This window comes from Elgaria multicarinata, chromosome 9 (assembly GCF_023053635.1).
Source record: "Elgaria multicarinata webbii isolate HBS135686 ecotype San Diego chromosome 9, rElgMul1.1.pri, whole genome shotgun sequence".
NCBI lineage: Eukaryota > Metazoa > Chordata > Lepidosauria > Squamata > Anguidae > Elgaria > Elgaria multicarinata.
In genome coordinates, this window is record NC_086179.1 from 13,638,634 (window position 1) to 13,650,835 (window position 12,202).

Here is a 12,202-nt window from a genome sequence, read left to right on the forward strand (position 1 = left end):
CTTCCCAAAATAAAGCGATTTAATGTGTTTTCCAAATACACATTCTTCTCCCATTGATTAATTCATACTTGTGTGCTTTCCTCAAAACCACACATTTTTCATGCACATTTTTCAAATGTACTCATGCTGTCCAACACATTTTTTGGGGGGTCCACAAATCACATTGTGAACTGGGTAAATCTAGATTAAAAAATGAACTGAATCTACTTTCTCACACACCTCTGTGGGAAAACAAGCTATTTTTCAGTTTATTGAAAATCTCTGAAAATCTCTTTGAAGGTCATTTTGGTTTGATTCCATTTCTTTTTTTTACCTTTTTTGGGGAGTGGGGGGAGGGCATTTGAATGAGAAAAGTGTGCATTTTGAATGGGAAAATTGCACATTCTCTCTCTCTCTCTGTGTGTAAGTGTGCACTATCTCCCCACTGACCAAAGTGTAAAATGTGCAATTGTTTTGAAAAATGTGCATTTTAAAGTATGCATTTAAAACAAAACAAAACAAAAAACATTATTCAAACACAGTCACAAATTTGATGATTTGCAAATATTTTGCAAAAAAAAGAAGAAGAAAAATACTCCTGTTTGTGTTTGGGTCTATGAACATGGTTTGTGAACATAAACAAAATTTCTGTACATCTCTAGAATCACAGAGAAAGTTGTTAGCTAGGGTCAAGGCCAGTGACACAAACAAAAACGAACGTCTATATCTATGGACATTAATTAATTCACGATAACATTAATTAATTAAATCACAATAACATCTTGTGAATGCCTCCCTAAAATAGATGTAAGACACCAAATATTAGTATCATACTGTGAAGCCCCTACTACAATGGTAAAAGTCCTTTTTAGTGATAGCTTGAGGAACAGTTACACACACCACACACACCACACACCAGACCAACTCCAAGCAGAGAATAATACTCAGAGAGTTAAAAGCAAACAAACACCTGACTTAATCCTACAGCTAGGAAATATACTAATAACGAGTATATGATTTATTTTACAAAGCTCTAAAAAAGAAATATTTGCAAAAGTTAAACTGGGAATTTAAAGCATTCCCACTGAACAAATTTCACTCTACCGGTAAAAAGATCAGAGGCCACACAGTAAAATCCTCCTCTCCAACTGAACTAATAGTCTAATGAAAAATTAGCAAAGCAAATATCACCAAGTGGCTATTTGAGGCCCTTGCTTCTATGAATGTGTGCCACACTCAATGTTTTCAGCATCCTTCTAGGGCTGGAGAGGATACAGAAGGCCTATTCCATCCTCCAATATCCTAAGAAAACAGTGGGAGAGAAAACAGGCTTGTATCTCATCCCGCTAATGACTTTAGCTGCAAGAGAAATGCCACGGTCAACAGGCACCCCTCAGCGAAAGGGCTGCAGGTCTGTCACAGCCTATAAGATTTCTCCAAACCCACTCCATTATCTTCATTATTGTCCACCAGAAATAGAAGGGGATTGACTCGTCTTCTCCTGAAACCTAAGCCAGAAAGGAGAGGATGTTTCATGTACAATAACGTTGGGCGACTTCGGTAATAGATTTATGCCTTTGGGGGTATGAATGCTAAAGTAGCATTGATGTACAATGCATCAGTGATAAGTCAAACTCCCCAGATTCTATATCCACAAAAATACTTGGCTGAAATGGCTCAGATTTGTACCATCTACTTGCATTAAGTAGAAACCAAACAATGAAAGATAAAGATAAAGTGCAGTGGGGTGGGGGAAGCAGCAATGGATATGGGGGCTTAAATCTCATGAGAAATCACAAAATAGCAAGAAAACAGTCGAGAAGCATGAAGGGGGAATGCAAGAAAACATTTTAAAATGGGCAAAAAATTGAAATGTGACTTTCCAAAGGGAAGATTTTATTCTATCCTCAGGGCTGCCCGGAAAAGGCTAGGGGTGGGAAAAAATTCCACAGGCTCCTGAGCATATCATTGCCCCAGTCCTGGCCCTGCCACGTTACTCCCAGAGCCTCACACATGCATGGGTCCACATGACAAACAGGGGATCCTGGGATAAGGGAGGGATGATCCCTCCTTTGCCCTGGGATCTTGCCCTCCCCTTTAGTCCTGGAACGTGTGGCCAGGCGCCGTGGTTTGTCCTGGCTCCTTGCAATTCGTTGTGAGGAGCTGGGACCCATGCACGAGGCACAGAGCTCCTCAGGAGCACTGCACCTTATGGGGGTGGGGTGGGGTGAGCGGGTAAAGTATTTTTTTAAAAAAACCTTCCTTTTAGCGCACAAGCATTTGTGCGCTGCTGGCCCTTTAACCCCCCCCCCAAAATGGCGGGCGTGGCGCCTCTCCATCTGAGGTTATCGCACGCCATGTGTGAACTGAGGGGGAGATCTTGTGATGAAAAAATCGCGAGATCTTCACCCCTCCATCCCGCTAGACCGCTAGGTCTAGCTAAGGACAAAGAAGCCCCATTCAAGCAATCCTTCAAACTATAGTTTGGAATATCATGAATGCTCTATTTCCCTCTCCCATATCGCACGTGGGGCTTAATCCATTAGTTCCTGTTTTAATTAAGCCACACTTTGCCAATATAGCCAAAAATTATACTTCAATTGATCCCACTAAACCAGGATGGCACATTGGGATCAAACAGCAGCTCACAACCCTGGTTTGAAAAGATCACTCAAGCCATAGTTTGCTGTTTTGGAGGTGATGAATTAAGTAATGAATTCAGTCCCAAATGAGAGAGCAAGAGGAAGGGTGTGAAAACAGTGCATATTCATGATGCTTCAAATCATGGTCTCGAGGGTTGTTTGAATACAGCCATGGATTCCATGTATGTGTAAAACCAAACTGTGTTTTGCCATTATGGGCATAAGGATGTCTAAATTTAGTTCTTGAATTTCAACAAATCCTAGTTTCTTGTTGCATATGAACAAGACAAGCTATGCTGTGTGCACACCGTAGTTTGCCATTAAATCACTATCCTGAATCACAGTTTGATCTGGTTTAAGGGGAAACTGCGGCTGGTTTAAACCATACTTTGCTATGTTGCGATGCAACAGCAAACTAAAGGTTTATCAAGAATCTGGAAGCTTGGAAGTCATGATGCACAACAGGAAGAGGTGATATGTGAGCCAGAGCCTCTTCCTTGCCTTGGCATCAGTCAGCATCCGAGGTGTCAAGGACCGGGGCTCACAGGGATGCAGGGTGGTATCACTTCTTTATTAGCAGGGATGATGGCTTCACCTGCCATCACCCTCTGACTTCATTTTTCCTTCTAAGTTAGCTGGAATCTTCACAGTAGCTGCAAATAAAATTGAATTTTCCCAGCAACAATATTCTGCTCCCTGTTGTAATGCAAACTTGGTCTTGAATGGACAGTCAAGTCCCATTAGCTTTACAAAGGATCTCCTCCTAGTGGAGATGAAAACTCCTGGAACTGGTTCATTGATATGGTTCAACACAGCTGTCTGAATTATTTCGACTCTCTTTGGGGCCTTTCCCAATAACTGGCCCGATTCGTTCTGCAGTGAATTGCAGTTAGCAGATTTTCCTTGTTCTTTAATTTGCACAGATTACGGCCACCATTTGTGCAAATCTCTATTTCTGCAAATTGTAGCACAATAACAACAAAATATCTGCAAAAAAAAATCCACAGAGTTGGGGAGAACCCACAACTCGGCTTCCAAATGCAAGCCAAGTCAGATAGATAGATGTCCGCAGAGCCCAAAACGGGCCGGATTTCCAAGACATAGACATCCCTAGTATGGCGATTGTCAAGAGCATATAATGCCAACCCATAACATTTTTCTCACCATGTGGAAGTGTATGGATTAGTGTTTCTTCTGTATATGTACGTAATGCTGGAACACATCCTCTCAACATACCTCTTTGCTTGGTAAACTACCACGTTCTTAATTGAGTACAACTTTGCGGATATATTCTGAGCTTTGAAATATTGAAAATTATAGTATTTGGTAGTCGAGACACATTGGAAAATATATATATATATCCCAATGTATAAGCAACTAAATATGTGGTTTCTGGCATGGCAAAGAAATTTAAATTTTAATGTACAGGTTCAGGACAGAACGAGATGTGATGCAGATCATAGGGTTGCTACAGAAAATGGCAATCCCAGGTTTTCTTCCCTGCTTTCATAATGTTTAGTTAGGGAAACGTGACAGGGATATTTTGCATTTTGCCTCCCACAACTCCATATTATTGGCTGTTGCTAGAACACACAGGGAAGCATCCAACTTTGTCTATTTCTGGTCTATGTCACTTTCATATATATTCACCCCTAAGGCTGGTCCACCTTTTTTTTTTTTTTGGCAGTAATCTGTGATTACTATTTTTTTTAAAAAAAAATGCACAGAAATATATATATATATATATATATATATATATATATATGAAAAAAATTACGGTTGGGGCATGCTAGGAGTAGCAAAAAAACCCACCTCTCTAAACAAGCATTAGATTGTGCTGTGAATGTACATTCTTTTCAACTGTGCATGCCTAACTACACAATGCTATGTGTGTCTACTCAGAAGTAAGTCCTATTCACTTCAGTGGGACTTTTTTCCCCAAGTGAGTGGATATAAGCTTGCAGCCTACATATTTTATCTCAAAATCCACATTTTAAAGTGTAAACCCTTTCTCCAGGATTTGGTTGAGCCCAGCAGTGGTTAGTGGATGGCCTTAGCTAGACCTAAGGATTATCCCAGGCAAATGTAGGGGTCGTCCCTGCCTGCTCCCGGGATGTAGGCCTGGTCTAGCCATGGCCTATGTCTATTGGAAACCATGTGACCTCACCTCTTGCAATAGTAAGCACTCCTGAGCTCCTGGAAATGTCAAGGGTGTTTTAAAAAAAAAGAAGGAAAGATAGAAACCCTCTCAACAACTGGCTATATTTAAAAAGTTATGCAGAAAACTGGTTCCCTCCCCAAGGAGAAAATTCTCCAAAATTCTCACCTCTCCCAGCCTCTTTCACCTGAGTTTTCATTCCCCACCCCCACCCCATGAAATGCCAGAAATGGAATGGTCTAAATTTCCGGCACAGCAGTACTTTTCATGCTGCTCAATTGCTCCTGCTGCAAGCAGGAGTTGCTAAACAAACCATGGACCTTCCATCTGCAATTTGTTTATTGTTATGTGGGAACCAGGAACTCTGGCTTGTCTCTACAATGACAAGTTCTGGCTTGTCTCTCCATCCTCATGGTTTGTTGTTGTTTACGACTCTGGCTTGTTGGGGGAGAGACAAACCAGAGTTGCTAGTTCTCATGTAATGATAAACAAAACTTAGACGGGAAGGCTATGGCTTGTTTATCTGTTCCTGCTTGCAGTGGGAGCAAACAGGCAGCAGAAACCTAGCTTATCATTATGTGTGAACCAGGCTAATGTCTGTGCATACTCTGTGATGCAGTTTGTACATCATGGTGACCCAGACTTTGTTTAAATGCTCCCCTTCAGTGGGAGCAAGCAAGCCTGCAGACTCTTGGCTGGCCACTCCCACTAAGCTAAACAATTCTCAGTCTCTACATCTAGGAAATAGAAACCAAATGCACAGTTACAAGATGAGGGATACTTGGCTCAGCAATACTACAAACGAAAAGGATCTTGGAATTGTTGTAGATCGCAAGCTGAATATGAGCCAACAGTGCGATATGGCTGCAAGAAAGGCAAATGCTATTTTGGGCTGCATTAATAGAAGTATAGCTTCCAAGTCACTTGAGGTAGTGGTCCCTCTCTATTCAGCCCTCACCTAGAGTATTGCGTCCAGTTCTGGGCTCCACAATTCAAGAAGGACGCAGACAATCTGGTAACCAGGTTGATCAGGAGTTTGGAAACAAAGCCCTATGAAGAGAGACTGAAATAACTGGACATGTTTAGCCTGGAGAAGAGAAGATTGAGGGGAGACATGATAGCACTCTTCAAATACTTAAAAGGTTGTCACACAGAGGAGAGCAAGGATCTCTTCTCAATCCTCCCAGAGTGCAGGACAGAGAATAACGGGCTCAAGTTAGCCAGATTCCAGCTGGACATCAGGAAAAACTTCCTGACTTTTAGAGCAGTACGACAATAAAATCAGTGACCTAGGGAGGTTGTGGGCTCTCCCACACTAGAGGCCTTCAAGAGGCAGCTGGACAACCATCTGTCAGGGATGTTTTAGGGTGGATTCCTGCATTGAGCAGGGGGTTGGACTCGATGGCCTTGTAGGTCCCTTCCAACTCTGCTATTCTACGATTCTATGATTCTATGTCCAAATGCAGAATTGTGGGTTGTTGGGGGGAAAAACAACCCAGACTTGAAACAGAAGAACAAACCATGGGTGACAAGTCTGGGTTGTTCCTCCCTCAGCATGCTCGTTTGCTCCCACTTGTTCATGACTATCCAGGGTTTAAACAATCTATGGGTAGTCATGATGAACAAACTGGGTCTGTTGAACCAGAGTGCTCTCATTTGACGATCTGCCGTTTGGCTACGCAGGAAGGCTATTTGGAGCCAGATCTTTCTGTGATGCCCTTATTTATTTATTTATTTATTTATTCATTACATTTTTATACCGCCCAATAGCCGAAGCTCTCTGGGCGGTTCACAAGCGGTATACAAGCTGGATGGTAATAGGTTGATGCAATTCAGGACTGAATCTTTTCTTTAGCCGCTGGGTTTTTATTTTTTTTTAATTAACATTGAGAAATAGTGTCATTTTTCAGGAACAATTACTTCGCTTTTTGAGGGGAGGGATTTTTTGAGTTCAAGAAAAGGGAAACCTCAGGAGCCATTGCAAAGAAGTTATTTTCAGGGAGTTCCCTCCACCCACCCCACCCCCACCTTTCTAAGACACCATTTTCAAAGTAACAACTGTTTTCTCCTTCCATCACATACAAGGGTGAATTTTTAATTAGCCATTTTCTAAGAGGGGGGAAAATCACTCTGCGAAAAAGGAGCGGAAGGCATTTTATAATGCTAATACGCCCCCTCTTTTTCCATGTTTTAATTGTCTCATTTCCCTCCCCCCTTCTGAGCAGGTGCACCAGTAAGGTCTTCTTTTATAACAGGCCTCACTTTTCCAAGTTCCCAACTTTCATTATTAGTTTTTCTTTTAAATTTGGGGGGAGGATGAAAGTAGGATAAAATCCACATAATTTTCTATTCATTTTTTTTTTTTTGTCTACTCGATGGGGAAAGAGCCGAAGCATGAATATGGCACCCTCATAATGATTTAACTAGAGCTTAATGAAATTTTCATCACAACCTGCTGTTCATTTTAATGGCCTTTGAAAGACAATAGAACAATGGCTGGTGGGAAGAAAAGATTTTCTGCTGCATACATTTGTTTAAAAGCCCCAACGTTCTGTGGTTCCCTCTCTTCTCCCCCCCCCGCCCCGACTACACACCTCTTCCCTCATCTCCTCACAAAGCTGTAGGTCTTTTGTTTGTGCTATACGTTTTCATTTTAGCGGAGCTGAGATAATGCATAAGCTCTGTTACCATTCTTATGTCTAAGTGTAACCTTTGCTTAATGGAGTCTTTGGCGCATACATGGCCTCCCACTCAACACTGTATTTTCACAACCTGCTACCCCTCCACCCCCATCATCTCTTCTAGAGACACAACATGGGCCTCATCTCCAGAAGACCCTTCCGAGTCAAAGCTATGAATTATTATTATTATTTATTTATTTATTTATATAGCACCATCAATGTACATGGTGCTGTACATAGTAAAGGAATAAAACAGCAACACCCTGCCTCATAGGCTTACATTCTAATGAAATCATAATAAAACAATAAGAAAGGGAAGAGAATGCACCAGATAGGCGCAGGGGACAATAAAACTAACTGTGTGAAAGTAAGAACAAAGTCAAGTTCTAAAAGCTGTAGAAAAAAGAAAAGTTTTCAATGGAGCTTTAAAAACAGTAATGGAACTCGTGATCCGCAAATGCTCTGGAAGGGAATTCCAGGCAGGGCCGGTGCCAGACTATTTTGTGGCCCAGGCAAGGCGAGCTACTTGCAACCCCACAAAAAAATTGCCAACTTCGATTCAGCTGTTCAAGAATAGTTTCTGAACTATTATATTTTCCTTTTATTATGCTTTTTTTTTCTTAAAACAGCTAATTTGTATAAAACTGTGACCCTTAAAGGGCAGTACTGCACCCCTCTGGGGTTTGTGCCCTGCCTAGGTGGCCTAATGGTAGCGCCAGCCCTGACTCCAGGCATAAGGGGCAGTGAAAGAAAATGGATGAAGCTGAGCAAGAGAAGTAGAGACCCTTGGGTGGTTAAGAAACATGGCATTCAATGAGCAAAGAGGGTGAGCGGGGCAATAGTGTGAGATGAGAGAAGAAAGATAGGAAGGAGCTAGACTGTGACAAGCTTTGAAAGTCAACAGGAGGAGCTTATATTGGATTCTGAGGTGAATCGGAAGCCAATGAAGAGATTTCAGAAGTGGAGTAACATGATCGGAGTGATGAGCCAAGAAGATGATCTTAGCGGCAGAGTGGTGAACAGAAACCAACGAACTGATGTGAGAAGAAGGAAGTCCAGTCAGAAGAAGGTTACAACAGTCCAGCTGAGAAATAACCAATGCATGAACAAGAGTCTTGGCAGGAGAGCCAGACAAAAACGATCGGATCCTGGTGATATTATATAAGGAAAAAAAATGACAGGACTTAGCTACTGCCTCAATATGAGGAGTAAAGGAGAGTGAGGAGTCAAATAAGTCTTAATGTTGGGGCTAGGGTATATGTGCAAATGCAAACAAGTATGTCCCAATGGTTTACATATGTCTCCTTTATTGGGGAGTGGGGAGAGCAGAGAACAAGGAAGAGAGTGAGGATAAATGGCCAATCAACAAAGCAGTTATTTTCCAGCAGACTCTCATTGTGGACCTCATTCAATGGCAGCAGGCTAATTTACAATCGTATCACACATGAGTGTCGGTACAAGGACAGGAGCACTTTATTTGCAGGTCCCTGTCAACTAGCTGATCCACAAACTTTGGCATGCTTCAAATTTTGCTCTCAAATGGGAAAAGGAGAACATAGGCATTCCGTAACAGAGGCTCGGCTTATTTCTAAAACTGAGGCCGTTGCTAGACGAGGACTTAGCCCGGTGTGAGGCCCGGGCTCCCTGCTGTGCATCCAGATGACGCACAGGGGATCCCGGGGTCAGGCCGGGCTAAGTCCTCCCTTGACCCGGGATAAGCGGATCTGCTTATGGCTCGGCTTTTCCGCAGGCCCGGGCTGAGGCCGGGGCTGCGGAAAGTCTAGCGACTTCCGTGGCTTTTCCCGGCTGCTCGCATACTTGCGAGTAGCCGGGAGAAGCCACGCACTGGGCACAGCATTCCATAGGAGCGCTGTGCCTATTGGGCCGGGTGGGGGAATCACGGGTGGGGGAGATGGGGGCCGGGAGAAAGAGCGGACCAGGCAGGAGAGATGGGGGGGAGAAGAATGGGGATGGGCATGGCGGACGGGGACAGGGCATGGCGAGCGGGGGGAGGATGGGCAAGCGAGTGGACAGGGGGGCATCAGACATTGTGTGGGGGGGAAATCAGGGGCAGCGGGAGTGGGGAATCTTTTTTTTTTTTTAAAAAAAACTACTTACTTTTCCGTTGGTGTGCTCCTGCGCACATGGCCCTTTAAGAGGGGGAAAAAACTGGAGCACGTGACGGGGCTTTCCCTTACCCCGTCACGTGTTTATGTCTAGCTAGGGGCAATGGCACACGCTAGCTGCAGCGCGGCCTCGCCCTGACTCCCCACCGGATTATCTGGTAGGTCTAGCAAGGCCCTGAGTTTACCAAGCAATGGCCAAACAACCTCACTAGCAAGCTGGCCCACAAATGAAAAGCAAAAAGCTCCTGGGCATTTGAGGTGTTTAACAAAGCAGCCACCAGATTTGGCGGAAATGGCGGAAATAGAGCTCTGGCTATTGGGCGGTATAGAAATGTAATAAATAAATAAATGTATTGCCTAGGTTATTTTCTGCCCTCTGCTGGTGTAGTGTAGCATCTAAAAGAACAAACTCTGTGCACCAGCTTTCAGACTCTGGATCAAATTGGATCCACTTGGGCTCATCATACTCATCACCATCATTTACTGGGTACTATCCAATGCTTCCACTGCATCTTTGCTAGTTCTTTGGCACCCGCTGGCCCTAGTGCTCGTGCAACAGGAACTCGCACTTCTGAAAGCAACCCCAGAAAATAGCAGAAATACTTGTTTCTAGAACAAGACAGGTCAGCGGAGCTTACCTGCCCCATTCTGGAAATGAGTCTTTCCATGAATTTTGGTTGCCTTACAAAGAACTAGTTTCTTGTTGTGCTCTTGGTGGGTCCTGCTAGCATGTGGATACTGCCCATTATTATTAATAAAAAAAGACTAGCATGTGTTATAGTATGGCAAATATGAGAAACTTGGTAAATAACAATGATACAGATGGTAAATCATATATAACCTTTAATGGACCATATAAAGATCATGAGGATCTCAGCATTCTTCCACTCAGCATTCTTCCACTAAGCTGGAAACATATTTGGATCCAAGCCATTACATTCTATATCCAACAAGAGGAAAGAAGCAGCTACCGAAAGGAGGAAAATCATAGAATCATAGAATAGAAGAGTTGGAAGGGGCCTATAAGGCCATCGAGTCCAACCCCTGCTCAATGCAGGAATTATTATTATTATTATTTATTTATATAGCACCATCAATGTACATGGTGCTATACAGAGTGAAACAATAAAATAGCAAAACCCTGCCGCATAGGCTTACATTCTAATAACATCATAATAAAACAATAAGAAGGGGAAGAGAATGCACCAAACAGGCACAGGGTAGAGTAAAACCCTGACAGATGGTTGTCCAGCTGCCTCTTGAAGGCCTCTAGTGTGGGAGAGCCCACAACCTCCCTAGGTAACTGATTCCATTGTTGTACTGCTCTAACAGTCAGGAAGTTTTTCCTGATGTCCAGCTGGAATCTGGCTTCCTTTAACTTGAGCCCATTATTCCGTGTCCTGCACTCTTGGAGGATGGAGAAGAGATCCTGGCCCTCCTCTGTGTGACAACCTTTTAAGTATTTGAAGAGTGCTATCATGTCTCCCCTCAATCTTCTCTTCTCCAGGCTAAACATGCCCAGTTCTTTCAGTCTCTCTTCATATGGCTTTGTTTCCAGACCCCTGATCTGGAAACAATGCCTCCTGTAGATCATGGTTTCGAACAGGACTGAAAGCAGGTAATATTTCTATCCCATGTCCCAAATAATTACTTTCACCCTGGCATATTATATCATGGCTGGACATGAAAGCCAGGGCCAAGTTGACCTGGCACTATGAACATTGAATTTGCTGCATACTAACTTGTAGTTAAAAGACATGGCTAGAGGGCAAATCGTGTAAGTAAATATTTTGAACAGGATATTATGAAAACCCATGTTACTCTGATACCTCACTCCAGCTGTGGCACTTTTGATGACACGATGGATCCCACCTTCAAAATCTATATATCCTTGCTCACACCAGAACAGAAATCCAGCTTTTCATAAAACAGTTTGTATGACATGCTCCCAGATATGATGGCAGTCAATGTAGAAGTTTACATGTTCACCTTCCCATCATGTTCATGCAGATAGCTAGGACTCCATCATGATCACTTGACCTCCCCTGTCTCCAGTACTGGCTAAATTGTTATTCCTGATATTTATTCCCCATCCATTTCAACAACTTTAATAGCCCAAGAAGATGTGGGCAGGAAGCAATCTCCACTGCTCCTGTCACCATGGAGATCAGTTTCCTCCTAACAAATTTAGATGGTCCAAACAGTTGACAAATACAGTTGGATTCCAGCCAAACCCTACAAGGAACAAAGCTGGACTGGTTTTAACAATGGTGTGAAAATTCTGAAGTAGTCCAGGTTCTATTTTTGTTTAATTCACAATCCATCATCCATTGTAAATGGAACTACAGTTTCTCTGAACTCGTTTTCTCACAACTGCCATGCACTCAGACATTGGTTCCTCTGAAAACTTTTGGATTATTTTCAATATATCAATGTGTAGAAAATCAAGAATAAGGAAAGGACTACATGAACAATACCAAAACAGCATCTTCCTATTCAAATGCAGAGAGGTCATCAAAATATTGCAAAGCAACCAGCAGCAGGCCACAGGGTATATCAGATTCCCTGACCATTGATTGGCCCATGTTGGCTGGGGCTAGTGAGAGTTGAAGTCCA

The 12,202-nt window shown here is 42.9% G+C and overlaps 1 protein-coding gene across 7 annotated transcripts in view; it reads right to left on the minus strand.

Annotated features, from left to right (window-relative positions):
- SOX5 (SRY-box transcription factor 5) overlaps nucleotides 1-12,202 on the minus strand; it is a 606,763-nt gene that overhangs the window by 379,776 nt on the left and 214,785 nt on the right. The gene's annotated exons all lie outside the window — the stretch shown is intronic.